Here is a 17,643-nt window from a genome sequence, read left to right on the forward strand (position 1 = left end):
CAATGACTAATACGCATTAAAAAATAAATAAAAACAACAATATTACGATGGAGATAGATTGCATTTATTTCGTAATCGCAATGTACAAATTTGATTAATATATAATATCTGCCTCTCGTAGTTCTTCAATTATAGAAACCATCTCATTTGTATGGTCATATTTTCCACTTTGATTTGATTCCACCAACAGCTTTAGTCGTTCAACAAGAACATTGGGATCGTTCCAATATTCATATTGAGGTTTTTCGGGATTTACTCTCATTAGGCCTTTACCAGTGTGAGTACCATCGACTATCTTCTTTATTATATTAGTGTATTTATATCCTTTGTTAGATTTTACTCGTTCATTATGGTTGTAGTTTACTTTATGTGCATTTGAATCCAGTAAAATTTTCTTATATATCTCCAACTCTGATTCATCGTAGTTTTTGGGCTTTTGATGAAAGAGGAGTTCAAATAAGCCTGGTGTGAGTGCCCAATTCTGGTTTCCTACCATAATTTTTTCATTATTTATTTCTAAAGGTTTATCTCCAAATTTCCATTCCCCATTAACATTTTTATGTGGACCGTATACAGTATCCAGATTATTATTGATTTTCAATTGAAGAAGATTCTTTTCATAATCATAGTCATCATGATCAGAATAAAAAGATTCTTCTCCACCCTCGTCGTTACTTGAGTCATCTTGATTATTATCTTCTTCGTACTCATCACCACTTGGAGTGGTTTCTTCTTTAACATCTTCCTTATATCTCTTGATACTGGAAAACGATGATTTCCCATACTCGGGTATATTTTCTGTTTTAGGAATCATGTATTTGGATGCATTTTCACTTGTTGTTTTAACTAATTTGTTTAATTCATCTGTTATAGGTTTGAAGGTATTTTCCAATTGGGTTGTTCTTGCTTGTTCTCCCCTTTTAATGTTTTGAAATTTTCTTTTCAAAACATTGCGGGATTGAACCAGCCGTTTTAACATTTCTTCTTCCATTGTTAGAGTTATACTGTTAAATTTGAGTTATTGATACAATATATATAGAACCCCATCCTAACCCAACCTAACCTGAACCCAACCCCACCTGAACCCAACCTAACCTGAACCCAACCTAACCTGAACCCAACCCCACCTGAACCCAACCCAACCTGAACCCATCCTAACCTAACCTAACCTGAATCCAATGTGAACGAAACCTGAATCTATGAATTCAGGAAGACTGGATAGAGATTTTTTCGAACTTGAGCTACCTTATTTCTTATTCCAAATTGTGATAATATGAAAAATGTAATGTCAAGCAATATAAATATGAAATTCACAATCTTTGGGAATTATTTGGATAGATGGCATGTTTAATCATGACCACGAATAAACATGCTGTTAAACAGAAGATTATTCAATAACTTTGTTAAGCGCAGACATCAAGCATAATCATTTGTCCAGTCTTTTTGGCATGAAACTCTGCGTCAAAGCCCCTTAACCCTATTCACATCAGTGATCCCTTTGTATTTTGATGAAATGGAGTATATTTCTGTCAGCGGTTTATTGGAAATTACAAAAACAAAAAACCATCCTATGTCATGGATAATAGATTCCATCGTGAAGATGAACGCTTACAAACGTTTGAAAATTAGCCATTGGATTTTTAGATATCAATGAATTGGCCCGTTCTGGTATTAGGTGGAAATTGGTTTTTAGGAACATGAAGATAGACCTTACATGAACATCATCGTTGGTCACCTAATTACACATTATTGACGAGGCATACAATAATTGTCGGTATGTTGGAAAGTATTCTTCTTGCTTATGATATTTTTGGAGTAAACAATAATTCCAGCTTCCATAACATCTGATATACCACAACATCTGCTGGATAAATAGACATTAAGAAAACTTTCTATTATATATCAGATGCAAATTTATGCAAACTTTGCTATATCAACGAATGCAGTACATTGTTTTTATATTGTGGACATATTTTTGATCTTTGTCAAGTGAACCTCTTCTGGTAGAAAATGTTCCATGTGTTGCTAGCCATTTATTGATGAAGTTATATGTAGTTTATTTTTCCTCAATCCTAAATACAACCACTTTTGTTTACATTTGATTAAATGTAACCAAATTGTCTACGTTCTTGTTGACAAAAAATCCGATCATCAAGCTTAACTCTAAACGAGAAAATTAATAAAAGTCATTAAAGCTGATCAAGCTTAACTCTAAACGAGAAAATTAATAGAAATCATTAAAAATGATCTTCGCTCTAACAGGCAAAATTTAAAATAAAAAATCTAATTATTGGGTCCATGTATCGATCTCCAACCCGCTAACATCGAGTATAGAGAGCATAACAAATGATGACCATTGATATTTACTCCTGGTTGAATAACTGAGACTCTCTCATTCCTATTTATTTAAACTCAAATTAAATTAAGTTACGAGTATGAAATTCCCAAGCCTTAAACGCTTTGACTTGGTTTTTTTTTTTTTTCTTTGATTATATTGCAAAATGTTGGGGGTTTTCCCAATTCTCTATCTATTTCATCTCCCTCTTTCACATATACGGGAGGTAAAAATATGCAACATTGTTTCATATTTTGTTCCCACACATACAGGAGGTAAAATATGCAACATTGTTTCAAATTTTGCTTCACACATACAAGAGGTAAAATATGCAACATTGTTTCATACTTTGCCTCGCTTATATTTAAACGCTTACATATACATTGACTTTCCCAATTCTCTGTCTATCGCTCCCTCTCTCACATATATAGGAGGCTAAATATGCAACATTGTTTCATATTTTGCTTCCTACACATACTGGAGATAAAAAATCCAACTTTGTTTCATATTTTGTCTTGCCTATATTTAAACGCTTATATGTATGTGTGTTTTTTGATGACAATAATACCATACTCTCACTCATACATATGATTTCATTTAGACTTACTCTAAATTTGGTTCAGCCTAACATTTTGGATGTTATTTTTGTTGTTTTGACCCACTGTGCAGTGCATTTAATCTCCGTTAAAAATCTGTGACGTATTAAGTACTGGTGGCGTACTCATCAAATCCCATCAATATACAAGTATTTAGAACACTGTTGGGCAGAAATGCTCGGCCTCATACACAAAAGTGAAAAAAATACATGAGTCTCTCGCAATTTGCCCACCATTGATTTAGAAGAATCAAAGTATTGAATGTATTCCAGCATCAAGATGCTCCTCAACCATACCCCACCTCACATTTGAATCCCCCTCCCCCACCATAGTATGATCAACACTAACGCCACATGCATATTATACTCAAGCTGTGTAATAACAACAAAGGGCAAGATCTCATATGAACAAAGAAATATTCTTTCTCTTCTTCTATTAACGATTTGTTTATATTAAATGTAAACAAATTGCCTAAATGCTCGTTGACAAAAAATCAAATTTTTGGCCAATGTATCGATCACCAGTACGCTTACATGGAGTAAAACAATAGACAGAATTTGTACGAATCATTTCATGGCCACTTAATGTTTACTCTTGGGTTTTTGTTGCAATATGAGAAACTCTGACATTCATCTCAACTCATAGCGTTATGAAATTCAAAAGACGAACGAACCTGACCATCATCAATAATTTCACAAACTTGTGAAATTAATTGGGTATACATTGAATCTTATTTAAGATTATTTGCTTTTTATACGAAATTTGTCAACTGACCACCATCAATAATTTCACAATATTGTGAAATTAATTATGCATACAGATGTTAAGTTATGAACATGAATGAACATGCTCACAGAGAGACTGGCGGACGGACGGAAAAATCCTCTTTGATTATGATCATGATTCGACATGCTCACGGACAGACATATATTAAAATAAATGTATTTTGTTTACATTAACGATCAAATGTGGTTCTCTCTCAACTTCTCGGTCTGGCTCCCTCCCACACATATACAGGAGGAAAAATATGCAACATTGTTTCATATTTTGCTTCATACATACAGGAGGTAAAATATGCAACATTGTTTCATATTTTGCTTCACACATACAGGAGGTAAAATATGCAACATTGTTTCATATTTTGCTTCACACATACAGGAGGTAAAATATGCAACATTGTTTCATATTTTGCCTCGCTTATATTTAAACGCTTACATATGTATGTATGTATGTATGTATTCTTGATTATATTATTGAAAAAATGTGGGTCTCTCTCAAATTCTCGGGCTCTCTCCCCCTCATCCGTTCATATAGGTGGCTTAGCCTATCATATTTCTTGTAATTTTTTGTTGTTTTGACCCACTGTGCAGTTAAATTTAACCCTCGCTCTCCAAATACTCTATCTCACACACACACACTCTCTCTCTCTTCCTCTCTCTCTCTCTCTCTCTCTCTCTCTCACACACACACACACACACACACTCTCTCACACACACACACACTCTCTCACACACACACACAGAGACAGGAGGTAAAAAGGTATCAAATTACTGATCTAGAACCGGCATTACCCCTCTACTATAGCTTTTTCACACAAATGGACATTTTTTAACATACGAGTTTTATGAAAACCCAAGTTTTGTTTATTGGGGTTTGACGTTTTTAATAGTTAGAACATATGAAAAAAGAAGAAGAAATTTGCTTCTACACCAAGAATTATTTCTCACGACTTCATCAACATGTCAACGTTGAAGCAACAAATTTACTTCAAGTATCTAATGTGCCTAGAAGACTCCAACGCAAAAAGCCATTTGATTTGCTGTCACTTCAGAATTGAAATGCCAATATCTTTATTCTTCCATTATACACATTATTCTTAATTTTACAAATTGTTTAAGAATTTTTATCGCTTATTTATCAGAAATAAACTACTAGTTAGTCACTTTTACTTCTGGAGACTAGTCGTAGTATTAGTTAAGCATACATTGTATTATAAATTGCTTAAATAAATACAAAAAAAAAACATATGAAAAAAAAACAAAAATGCATGATGCAAACTATAAAAAAAAACTCAAATTTTTAAATTTGACCTTGAATTCCTCTGCTTGACCCAATGTGTTGGAAAGCTGAAAGTGTTATCTGTCAAACAAAAAAAGAATTATGAGAATATTTCTATCCGTTCAAAAGTTACAAATTGGTATGTTGAGCTTTCAGCGGATAGAAAACTTATTTACAAAATATTTTCAATATAGGTTCGCGTTTTGGTATAGGCCCCGTTAAACGCTACCGGCCGAGAGGACAAATTTTAAATGTTACACGACACATTTTCCAACGTATTTTGTTGTATTTTGGCATTTTATGTTCTTGGTAGATAGAAAACCTCTATGCGAAATATTAGAAACGTAGGTTTGCGCTTAGGTATAGCCACTATATGACGGCTTCCCTCATATTACGAATTTTAAAGGTTAAAGACAAAAATTGCAACCGATTTTGATGCAAATGTAAAACACAAAAACGGTTAACATATGTAGGTCCACTTTTGGGTGAGGCCCCACAACCCTACATATTCATTAAGGAGTAAAATGTCAGCAACTTCATTTGTATCTATAATGTTTATTGGTCTATTCAGCAGGTTTGTACCATTATTTTATTTATAATGTCTCAGATTAAGTTCAGTTTGCCACTGCATTGGAATTTTTAAAAATGTTACACTATATATAAATCACAAACATTTTCAGGTCAAAACTATGAAAAATTGCGAGAGGATTCTTAATTTCACAGAAATCATAATTTTGTTAGAATTTGTGAGTCCATTTCTTCAAAACACATTCAACAATGGCGTTTATTGTCGCGATTAACTTTCTCTTTTAAAAAATGCAATTATTCCGAAGTTATTAAAAAAAAACTTGAATATCTCCGAAATCTTGTATGGCTGCGAACAGAGGAGACCCAAATATTTCAGATTATATGTATCTTAACAAGGAAATGTACTGGACTCACTTTTGAAATATCCACGGAAAATAAAAACAAGTAAAAAAGTATCAGTCGGCGTTGCAGACAGAGATATACCCTCAGCCTGTGTATATTGAAACATTTTTTCCCAAAAAACGTATGTATTTAGTGCGTTTTAAAAATTTTGGGCGTTGATTAGGATTAAAGATCAAAAGTTTTGCGGAGGAGATACTAAAAGGAATGGATCGACATTGACCGTTATGGAAATGGATCTCCAGCCACAACATATGGTGCCATAGGGGGTTTTTACACTCTTCGGGATGTTTGCTCAAGAAGTATGGACTTGCCCCTAAAAAACTTTTCCCTTCGTAATTCAGGCAGCGAATGCAAGTTGCTTCAACAAAAATCAAAGTGATTCGATTGCAGGTCTTAAAGTGAACTTATCCGAAATTTTGTGTGGGAGGTACCGGATGGAGTGGACAAATATAGTCCATATTTGAACCTGATCTATATCTGGTAGATATATAGACCAATTCGGCCACTCCCTTCAATAGTTACCGTACGAACAATTTTTCAGAACATTTTTGAACTTTTGTGGGGGAGGTACCTGAAGGCCATATTTTGCACCGAATCGGCAGATCCGTTTGAGAGTTATCTTGAGCTCCAACCACCTCACACGGTGTCATAGGGGTTTTTTGCAACTTTCATGCTATTTTCTCAGGAAGTATGGACTTGCCCCTGATGGCACTTGTACCGTCGTATGGAGGGCGGCGAATACAAGTTTCTAAAACAAAAATCAAAGCCATTCGAGGGATGGCCCTAAACTGAACTTTTGCAAAATTTTGTGTGGGAGGTACCCGAAGGAGTGGACCTATTGAGACCATATTGGACCTCATATTACCCTGGTAGAAAGTTTACGCTATACAAAGTATGGACCAAATCGGTCACTCCCTTCAATAGTTATCGTGCGCACAAACTTTCTGAACATTTTCGAACTTTTTGTGGGGGAGGTACCGGAAGGAGTGGACCGATATAGCCCATCTTCGAACTTAAACTAAGTTTGGGCAAAATATTACGAAAGCCAAAATTTGAACCGAATCGGTTCATCCGTTCGGGAGTTATCGTGCGCTCCAGCCAGCAGGACAGACAGACAGACAGACAGACGGACGGACATGGCTAGATCGACTCCAAATTGTCTGAAACACATTTCGTCCAAACATACTTGGGGTCTAAAACCATTATTTCGATAAAGCACATTTTCATCGTATCAAAGTGTATATACCCTCCATAGCCTAAAGGCTGAGGATATAAAAAAAACATATTTTTGAAAAATTCAAAAGGCACTTCTTTCCGATTAAAATTGCATGAAAAGGCATTTTGCATTTTTTAAAGAGTAAAATATCATAATTGCTTTGTAAAATATTAAGAGAAATAAATCATGGCATGCGGACTTACCATTTGTCCGCGCCAATTCATTTTTCGTAATGAATTAAAAATCTATTTCTTATAAGAAAAAATGAAACAAAAGTGCAACTTTTAAGTGCAATTTTAGCTCGTTTCGCTGAATAAATCGCCAAACTGAGTATGGGCCATTGGCAGCGGAGTACTTAGCTAACGAATTCAATTAAAAAATTAATTAAATTTATGTACTTCCAAATTCCTCAAAGTTCCACTAAACTTCCCACTCACTGAGCGCCCTAGTGCACAATAATTAAGCTAGAACGCTAAATGTTAAGAAGTAACGGCTCTATCAGAATTTCCGAAGTCCTTGTTTGTTTCAGCCATAACGGGACAGAATGAACCAATCAAACTCGTTGCCTGGTATATAGCATCACCTACATAACATTTTACATTTAAATTTTTTAATTTATATGTATGTATGTATATAAAAAATATTTTAACGTTTCCATTAATTATATCATAAATTAAAAAAACGTCATATGCCACATTTATGTATGTACACATGGAACCATATTTATACATATGTGTACATATTTACCCTGTGATATGCTGTGCTTTGGCCTATTGTTGTCCTAGAGTCAACATGAAAAATGTGTTTGATTTTTCCATTTAATGCTTCGGTTTTTACATTTTTGCCCTTTCTGTAATTTCAAGCAAACATAATTTACATACTTTGGCAATTAATATGCCTTATAATTTGTTATCCTTCCATTATCCTTTCCCTTCGTTACAATCACAGATATATATGTATGTATGGACATACAAACAAATAGCACAAAATAAAATAAAAAAGCAAATAAACATTCCATTGCTTGCTCACCCACTCACTCTATACAATATTTAAAATGTTTTCTGAACCATGGAGTTGTCGTTATCGTCGTCATCGTTGTCCGTGCCCACACCCACCTTCCTCAAAACTGGCCACCACCCATCATTCCCTTACTTTAGATTAAATACAGGCAATTGTTGTTGTTGTGTGTAATCGGCTCAAGCCTGCTTCAATCTTAATGAATTTATTTAGTAAACATCACAGTTTCAACTTGAAAGACAGCAATGGCTGATGATGTCCTTCCCGCCAGAATGAACCCCTAAGATGGTGGTAAGAAATTAAAAGCGTTTTTACTTTTACAAACGTAGTCAAGTATCTTCCGGTGCTAATTAGTTTTTCAAACACTTCAGTGCGCTTTTGTTAATTATCTTGGCGAAGAGTAAACGGAATGTGGCATTAAAAATTTAGAATCCTTCGAATACAAAGATAAAAACAACAACAGCAACAAAATATAAACTTGTTTTTTTAAGTATCTCCATTAAAATACTTTGAAAATACAATTTTGATAAGTTGGAATAAACCACAACAACATTTATTTCCCTCCTGAGGAAGTAAATCAGTATAGCTACTATTTCAATAGTGAGAAAACGCAGCGTTTTAATATCTAAACCTATTTTGATTGGAATCAGATAATTCCACGAAATGAAAAATTTTCTAATATGATATTTAGTGAATGTTATAACTTCCATACTATGCTAAGGAATTGGGAGCTCCCTACTGGGGGCCTGGCAAGTGTTGTCTCTGAGGAGAAAAGTAAGTCGAAACCTTTTGATCTTTACGATTTAATCAAAAATTCGCAACTTGGTTGATAACATTGCAAAAACTAATCAAAACTTGTAAATAGCAAAATGTAAAGTGGAGTTTCGAGAATGGCCTTTTGCGTAATGATCATCCACAATTCCCTCAGGCTACGCCATTGTTAACCAATATATTTGGTTCTACAACATTATTTTCTCCTGCATTAGAAGTAAATTTCAAATGACCGCAATATAAAATACAATATAACTTTAATTTGACAAATAAATAAAATTTAAATCCCCTTTAAAGTAAAATCACAGTAACAATATTCGCCAAACGACCAAACCATTTCGGTTACCATGGTATCCAATTGATAAGCATGGGTTTCCTTGTTAATGCTCACTACAGGAAAATGACAAAAATTCTTATTTGTGTTCTTGTTGTTGTTGTTTTGGACAAGGTATGTTGTAATGGTCGGTTGTTATGTAAACAAGACTCAGCGGGACTTCTGCACCCATGACAATGGTCTGCTGGTGAATTGTTAAATATGTCTCGTATTTTCCGGAGAGAATTTTGCATGACTTCGGTTTGAAAAAATACGCCGCCTTGTTTCCTGTTGCCATTTAATAATTCTATGGGGTTTTTGGTCAGGACAACAAATTGCTGCAAAATAAAGAAAATTCAAATAAAAAGAAAATGAAATGCAGCAGAATAGATGGTTGTTGTTCTTGTTAGCGTTGTTAAATATTATTATTCAACTCTTTCCATTATGATTTTGGTTAACGATTTGGCACAATGGAAATGAAAGCAAAAGAAATCACAGTCATCGTCATCATCATCATTGTGTCCACTCATGTCCACTCGTATAGTTATCCATCCAAATACCCACCCATCCACCGAAAATAAAGATCCAATTCAGCCTAAAAACCAACGGAAACTGTCCATTTCAATTAACTAAAGTTTAGATACATACAAACTTCCAAAAGAGATGCTAGATTTTAAGGGAGGATTATCAAAAAATATCCGAAAAAACGTCATACCATCCATTCCTTTAAAGCTGCTGCTGTATATGTTATATGGTAACGACAGTGGTAGGTGTAGCATTAAATGATATTGAATTTTACATGTTAGGCTTTATACGAAGCAGCAGATCGAAGTCAAACAGAATCAATAAAATAAATTTATGGAAGCTGATTATCGATGAAGAAGATATTTCTCGGTGCAATCGAAAGTGCTTGCTACGGATTCTTTCCGTACGTACCGGGAACAATATGGAATCATACTGTCTGTCTCATTTGTGGTATTATGTTGCACAACATAGCACCACAGTCCTCCAAAAAAATCATCCTTTCTGCAATTTAATTACAATGAACTGCGATGTAAGACTGAAGAAATAGTGGGTTTCTTGAGTCGAGGGTTGCAGGAAACCAAGCACAACTACAACTGAAGGTTAAAACGTTGTGATGGTTATGCTTCCAAGGAGACAGAAGTGGAGGCGAAAAATTCATCTGTTAAATACAACCCATTTCGCTAGAGCTAGACTTTAGTGAGTCCGAGTCTGAACGGCGTGTCCTTAGTTGCCACTTGTAGAGACGTTTTTCATGGCTGAAATACTCAACATTAGTATATTAAGAACCCCGAAGGACAGATCCGTCGTGAGTCGAACTTTCACGTTATGGCGTGATGAAAGTACCACAGATGATGTTTTTAGCTTCGAAATGTTCTGCAAAAATGTTGCTCAGAAAATTTTAGGTACGGCTATCATTGACAACTAATCGATTTTGTCGCGTTTTCGTGGTCTTTTTGTGCTTTTACCCTGTTTTTTGTTCAGAAAAAGACAATATTTTGTTTTTTGTATATTGGTTACAGAACATACAAAAAAATAAAACACAGTTTTTCTGAGCAAACAGGGGTAAATGTCAAAAATGACTATAAAAACGCGACAAAATCGATTAGTTGTCAATGAGAGCCGTACCTAAAATTTTCTGAGCGACATTTTTGCAGAACATTTCGAAGCTGAAAAACATCATCTGTGGTACTTTTATAGCGGCTCTCAAAATAAAGGACGAAAAGGACATTTAAGGAAGCGAGTTAGAAGGTCGAAGTGCTCTACGAAAATAATCCTCATTCGATTTAACTGCAGACATGTCATCTCAAAAATAAGCTAAAGCAACAGTGAACAATGATATAACGCTAATTCCTGATGCCTTACAGGGTCTCTAGCAAAAACTTCATCACGCCATAATGCGGAAATTCGACTCACGGCGGATCTGTCCTTTGGGATTCTTAATATACTCACCAAGGGCTTTCATCTACAAAAGGAATTATCTCTGCCCCAAAATTTGTGTTCACAGTGTAATTAAAAATACCGCCTACAATTCTAAATAATATTGGTATGGAGGATATTTTTATTTTGTTGTAGTCTATTTTTGTCTTCGAATAGTATATGACATTATTGAAATACAAATTTTTATTTAAATTTTTACCAGTTGTATTTTATATTTCTATATCTTTTTTATTTCTACAAATCTATGGTTAATAATTTGTAAAATAAATTTCACAGAAAAACAACACAAGTTTACATGTGTTTTCCATTTTCCTTCGCTCTTATTTATAGGAAACAACAAAAGTATAAATGTGTCATTTTGTGCAAACATACGTCTTTAAACAAATTTAAAAAAAATACATTTATAAAAAAATTAAATTGTTTATCCCTAACGATTATTTTTGGCATGCTCTATGAATATATAAGAAAAAAACCAAAACAAAATCTTCGACATGTAGCAAATATTACAAAAAAATATTGTTTTCGCTCTCCTAAAAATGTTGAATTTTAGATTTATGTCGTTTTCTATGAAAACCAAAGATTTATCTTAACGATTGTGGACGTTCCAAATAAATGTATACATTTTGCTAATAAATTTGGCTTGGATTACAGCGCAAAAGTGTCAATCATTTGCGATGAAGATGCCTGAAGGAATGGACTGGCATAGAACATTTTGTCGTGCCAACCAGCTATATATAATATAAACTTGGGTTTGGGCGTCGCGTTAATAACCCATCCATAGAAAAAATCATCCTACAATGAAAAAACAAAGGAAAAGAAAAACAAACCCCTCTAAAGTTTGCGAACCCGCAAATGTTTTAAGGACCCTGATCTGCGATTTTGCACCTGGAATGTTCTCACTCTTTATAGAGAAGGTGAGTTTACACAATGTCAGATGTACTTAAAAAGTACAAGGCCAAAATAACCGCCTTACAGGTAATGCGATGGATTGGGAAAGGCGTTCCAACAACAACTAAAGGCGACGCACTTTATTGTAGCTTCCTTGACATAAAGCATGAGTTTGGTTGCGGATTTGTAGCTGGTCGGAGGATAAACTATCTGGTCTGCAGTTTCACCCCACTGAACTTGACTTGCTACAATATGGATAAAAGCAAAATTTTTCAACATTAGCCTTATTTGCACTCCAACCGAAGACAAGGACGAACAGACCTAAGATATATTTTACGAGCGTTTATAAGAAACGTATGACCCTTGGCCAGCCCATGACATTAAAATTATTCCAGGCGATTTTAATGTCAAAATTGGAAAAAAGAATATCTTTGGCCAAGGGACAAACATCCGACAATGGACTGAGGCTGATAGATTTCGCAGCAGCAAAAACATGGTAGACACAGTACCAGACTTGAGCATTTTGATATTCATAAGGGAACCTGGATGTCTCCAGATCAAAGAACAAGAATTCAAATTTATCACGTTGTGATTGATGGAAGACATACATCGAGCGTGTTGGATGTACGATCGTTCCGAGGAGCAAATATAGACTCGGACCACTACCTTGTTGCAGCAAAGGTACGTAAACGTACCGTCTAAACGTTGCAAATAAAGAACGAACTGACACAACACAGATGTGGAACATCGGAAAGCTGGAATCACAACAGATAGCCTCAGCATATCCCACTCAACTGGCCCAATTGCTTAATGAAAGCACTTCTTGTTCAATAATATGGCACAGTTGCTAAGTATTAAGCACCCCGTGTAAACAGTCGCATATCAGAGGTCTCTATCAAAGAACCCATGGTATGACCAGGAGAGTTGTGCTGCATATAGAGCTACTTTACAATCAGTAGCAACGCGTAGGGCACGAGGGAAGTATCGGGAGAAAATGAGAGAGGAGAAACGTCTTTTCCACAGGAAGAAGAGAGACATGGAAAAGCGGGAGTGTGAAAAAATCGAGACGTACAGGAGCTAGCATGACGTCTAAAAATTCTACCAAAGAGTTTAACATCAAACTAATGGCTTTGATACAGGCACATCCTCCTGTAGACACAAGCAAGGTAATTTGTTAACATATATCACATAGCACTTTACCAAGTGATTTGCGATATTTTAAAGTCTTAGCCACGTTCTCCTACCTTAATGCGTAAAATTTGGTTTTTAATCTTCGTTAGGGGTGAACAACAGAGAATTGTCGGTGCAGGTTATAACGTTCCTCCCGATTTTCGGTATTTTGAAGATGTTAGTTACATTAGTTGGTAGACTAAAATATGGTATTTAGTATTAGATATGGGTATAAACATTCATATTGAGAATTGTGGGTATAGATGTACGTTATAATACAGCCTCCATAAAAGTGGTACACCCCATTAGGGGTATCTTAAATTTATCATTCCGTTTGCAATACCAATAAATATTTGTACTTAACTATGTCCGTCAGTCTGCCTTCTGAAATCAAGATAGAAGTCACAATATCTAAGGGAAATCAATAAAATTTTGTGTAGTTGGGGAATAAAACGAAAATTAAATAAAACATCAATAACACGTCTAGTGTAAGGTATTCTATTTATCTAACATTGAAAAAATGAACATGAGATCTAAAATACTTTCGAAGAAATTAATATTCCTTTATTCAAGAAATTAATAATTTTTTCTAAACACATTTTTGCCTTCAGAGGCACACAACGCCCACACCATCACATAATCAGACCAGATAACTCGACTTTATAACTTCTGATATTGTTTTTTCTCTAATCTACAATTCCAAAGAAAAATATATAAATTGAAACACATGAAACCACAGTGCATCCCTTGGCGTATAGCGCGATGTTTTATTACATTTTCATAGTTGTTTGTTTAAATTTTTGTTTGAAATGCTCGAAAAAAGCTGTTGTAACGAAAAAGTTTGTGTTTACATTTTTTGTCGGATGAACATTAAGGGATGTAAGCAATCCCTTAACAATTTTTTTCACTCCGCTACAGCCTCAGTGTCTGATGCCAATATTCGTGTTGTGGTTGTTATTGTTGTTGCATTTGAAATTCCTATTTGGTGTTGGTTCATGTTTTGTTTTTGTTTGTTGTCAAAATCCCCTTGCCGTTTGGTCGAAAAGTTTGTGTGGTGCATGGATATTGGATGTCCATTGAGATTTGCTGTGGAGTTTCCTTTTTTTTCAGAATTTTGGCCAGTGGGCTGCTGCTGCGGATGCTATTGATGTAGTTGTTGGTGGCTTTACTTTCAAGTGCACTTTACTGGATGCATTAATTAAAAAAAGTTCCTCTCTTGGCTTTAATTTGTCTGGGCAACAATATGCTTTGCCTGCTGCTCTGTGATGATGATGTGATAGTGATATCAGATTTGCCGTTCTCGTTTTCCATTCATGCGTCCGTTCTCTTTCATAGGGGATGATTTCGTTCTGTTGGTTTTGCTTTTAATCTTTCATTTCACCAAAGTTTAGACAAATTAAAGTTGAAGATTTAACTTTAGTAGATTTTAAATTTTATCAAGGACTTTTTCATTAAATTTTGGTTTTTGAGTTTGATGGATTGAATGTTGAGTGAAGTGCTGTTTATGACAGCAGGGTTTGTTTAAGCTTAAGTTAAATTATTTGTATTAGTTCTAGAATAATTTAGTATATGTTGCGTTTAAATTTAATAACAATTATAAAAACACATATTTTTATTCTTCTCATTTCAGTATTTTACGAACATTTTGCGGTAAGTAAAATAAAAATAATGATGAAATTTTCATATTTCGTTTTAAGTAGTTCTTTCGTTCATCTGAAAGATCACATCTTATACGAATTTTGGAATTTTTGTTTGTTGAAAAATATTGCATAGTTTTGTGGTAAATGGCAATCCGCGAAACCTTTTTTTGCAATAGCATTTTGCGGTGCCAACGACCAAAATCAAAACGATCTTGACCAAAAATCATGAAATTTTAAAATGTTGGGTAGGGTTACGTGACCCTATTACACTGTGCAACACTGGAAATGCAAACAACTTCTAATGGATATTTCCTGAAAGTATATATTAAGACTATAAAAACCTTAATTGGGTTTTGTGTTCTTAGATCGGGTTTAGATTTTATGGCCTCATCTAAACCGACCTAAAATGAGCCTTTTTCCAGTGATCGGACCTTTATCTCCGAAACTAATAAGAATTTTGCTTTGCAGTCTTCAGCAATATTGTAGCCCTAAAGTAGTAGAACAGAAAAGAAAAGAAAGTAGTAGAAAAACTGCATCTAGCGCATCAAACTCGTTAAAATATAGAAAAGTTTACATACACGCAGAGAAAAAATATTTTTCGCTTTTGTTGGAACAAAAATATATGTTTTGGTTCCAAAAATGTATTTGTTTTGTTCAAACATTGTAATCCAAATCCAAAAATACCATCTTTTGTTCCAAACATAGAAAACAAAAACAACTTTCGAATTTCCGCAATATTGTTAAAATCGTTAACAATACCGATTGTAGGAACTATCATAATCTAATTTTGTTTACAAAAAGTATTGTCAATACAGAAAACCAGCCCAGAAATTTTTGATTTGAGTGCATATACTTCTCATATACACTTTTCGCATAACTTGGATATAAATGTCGCGTATAATATTGCAATCATTGATGAACACAATACATGGTTTGCTGCATTGGCTGACAACAAAGACAAACAAAAAGCCACAAGAACCCACCACAACATAAGGAATAATTAAACACCATAACAAACATGAAAAGGAAAGAAGAATGAAACAAAACAGAAACAAATAAAAACAAGAGTCTCACAAGTACATACACACAAAACAAAGGTAAAGGCAGCATGTCATACAAACACACCACAACTCACCAAAATTGTTTTTTCAACACGGCATCGAATAGCGAGAGAAGAGAAACAAATTTTCGAAGAAAAGAGAGAAATATTGTTCAGTTGACACAAACTATTTTTGGATTTACAATACTACATGAGGAATCCAACAATATGTTAACAATACATATTTTGCTCTTGGAATATTGTTGGATCAAACATATTTTTTTCTCTGCGTGTAATTTCTGAAATTCTGGTCAGTAACAACTAAACTGTTGTAAGTTGAAACAAGTAGCCATTCTAAAAATTTCCAAAATAATGTGACCATCAATTCTTCAGAACATTCTTGTTATTTCACGTTGTTTAAGGGTTATTTCATAACATATCTTTTACAAAACTTATTTCAAACAATGTTCATACAGGCTGTTTATTCTCATGTTGGGGATTTCAATTAATTATTGAAATATTTACCAAATTGTTGTTGAAAAGTTTGCTATAAACAAGGCGATAGATGCATTTTACAACAATATAATGTTCTGAAGGGTTGTGTATTACATTCCAGAGAACTTTTTCCTATAAAGTAACATTAACATAAAATTTGAGGCAATAAATGCAGTTTCGAGTTCACTATTCTTCCAAATATTTTCTTCTTGCTCTTATCTACAAGTTTGCGGCAGATGTCAAAACAAGATTCGTATTGGCTTCAGAGATACAGCCCCGATTTGTTTTAAAAATTCGCTATTTAACCATGTTCAGATGAGGCCATAAAAACCGAACCCGATCTAAGAAAACAAAACCCAAATATGGTTTTTGCCTATTGGTTCTCTACTTTCATAAAATTCTGGACAGAAGTTGTTTGCACGCGATTGGCTCAAAAATGTTGCACAGTGTTATAAAGGTTGTCAGTTGAGTTTTTATTAATTATTGAGACGAATTATATAACATCAATAGAGAAAGAGTTCACAATACTTAATAAACAATTTTGAAATTTGATACAGAGTAATATATATTATGAATTACTGGTTGGATATTTTGAATTGAAAATGAACCATATAAGACCACGTTTGGTATGGTTATCCATATTTTTAAGTTATCACATATGCTCACATTTTGCTACATCCACATTCGCTCTTAATTGGCATTTTGATTTCGAATTTCTGCAGAGAATTGCCACTGATTTCGCTGTCGCAAGATATTCAGCAACTGAAGATCTTACATTAATTTCTAAGAATATCGGCTGTTATGCGGATTTTGGGATTCCTATTTTTGGAGAACCTCCATGCTGAAAGTGATTAAAATAGATCCCCGTTTTAATGTTTATCGAGATATCGCCCTTTAATTTCAGCCCCATTTTTCAAAAAATTTTTAGTTGGATAAATCTTTGGCCCCCATAAATTACATCTTATAAACCTTTTAATTGGTATTTGGTATACTGTAATATGTCAAGGTGCCACCGTGGTGCAATGGTATGCACACCCGCCTTACACACATAGGGTTGTTTGTTCGATTCCCCGGCCAGGCAACATCAAAACACTTTTCAACGGTGGCAAAATACCCCTCAGTAATGTTGGCGACATTTCCTGAGTATTTCAGCCATGTAAAACTTCTCTACAAAAGTGGTGTCTTAGACATCCCCTTAGGACTCGGCGATAAA

The 17,643-nt window shown here is 34.4% G+C and overlaps 1 protein-coding gene across 6 annotated transcripts in view; it reads left to right on the forward strand.

Annotated features, from left to right (window-relative positions):
• fne (ELAV like RNA binding protein found in neurons) overlaps positions 1–17,643 on the forward strand; it is a 175,748-nt gene that overhangs the window by 72,027 nt on the left and 86,078 nt on the right. For all 6 annotated transcript variants that reach the window (XM_073975209.1, XM_073975216.1, XM_073975206.1 and 3 more), the window contains one exon: positions 14,887–14,906. The gene's annotated coding sequence lies outside the window, so the exon portion shown is untranslated. The remainder of the gene's footprint in view (positions 1–14,886; positions 14,907–17,643) is intronic.

This window comes from Musca autumnalis, unplaced genomic scaffold (assembly GCF_047663935.1).
Source record: "Musca autumnalis isolate F117 unplaced genomic scaffold, ASM4766393v1 scaffold_3, whole genome shotgun sequence".
Lineage (NCBI taxonomy): Eukaryota > Metazoa > Arthropoda > Insecta > Diptera > Muscidae > Musca > Musca autumnalis.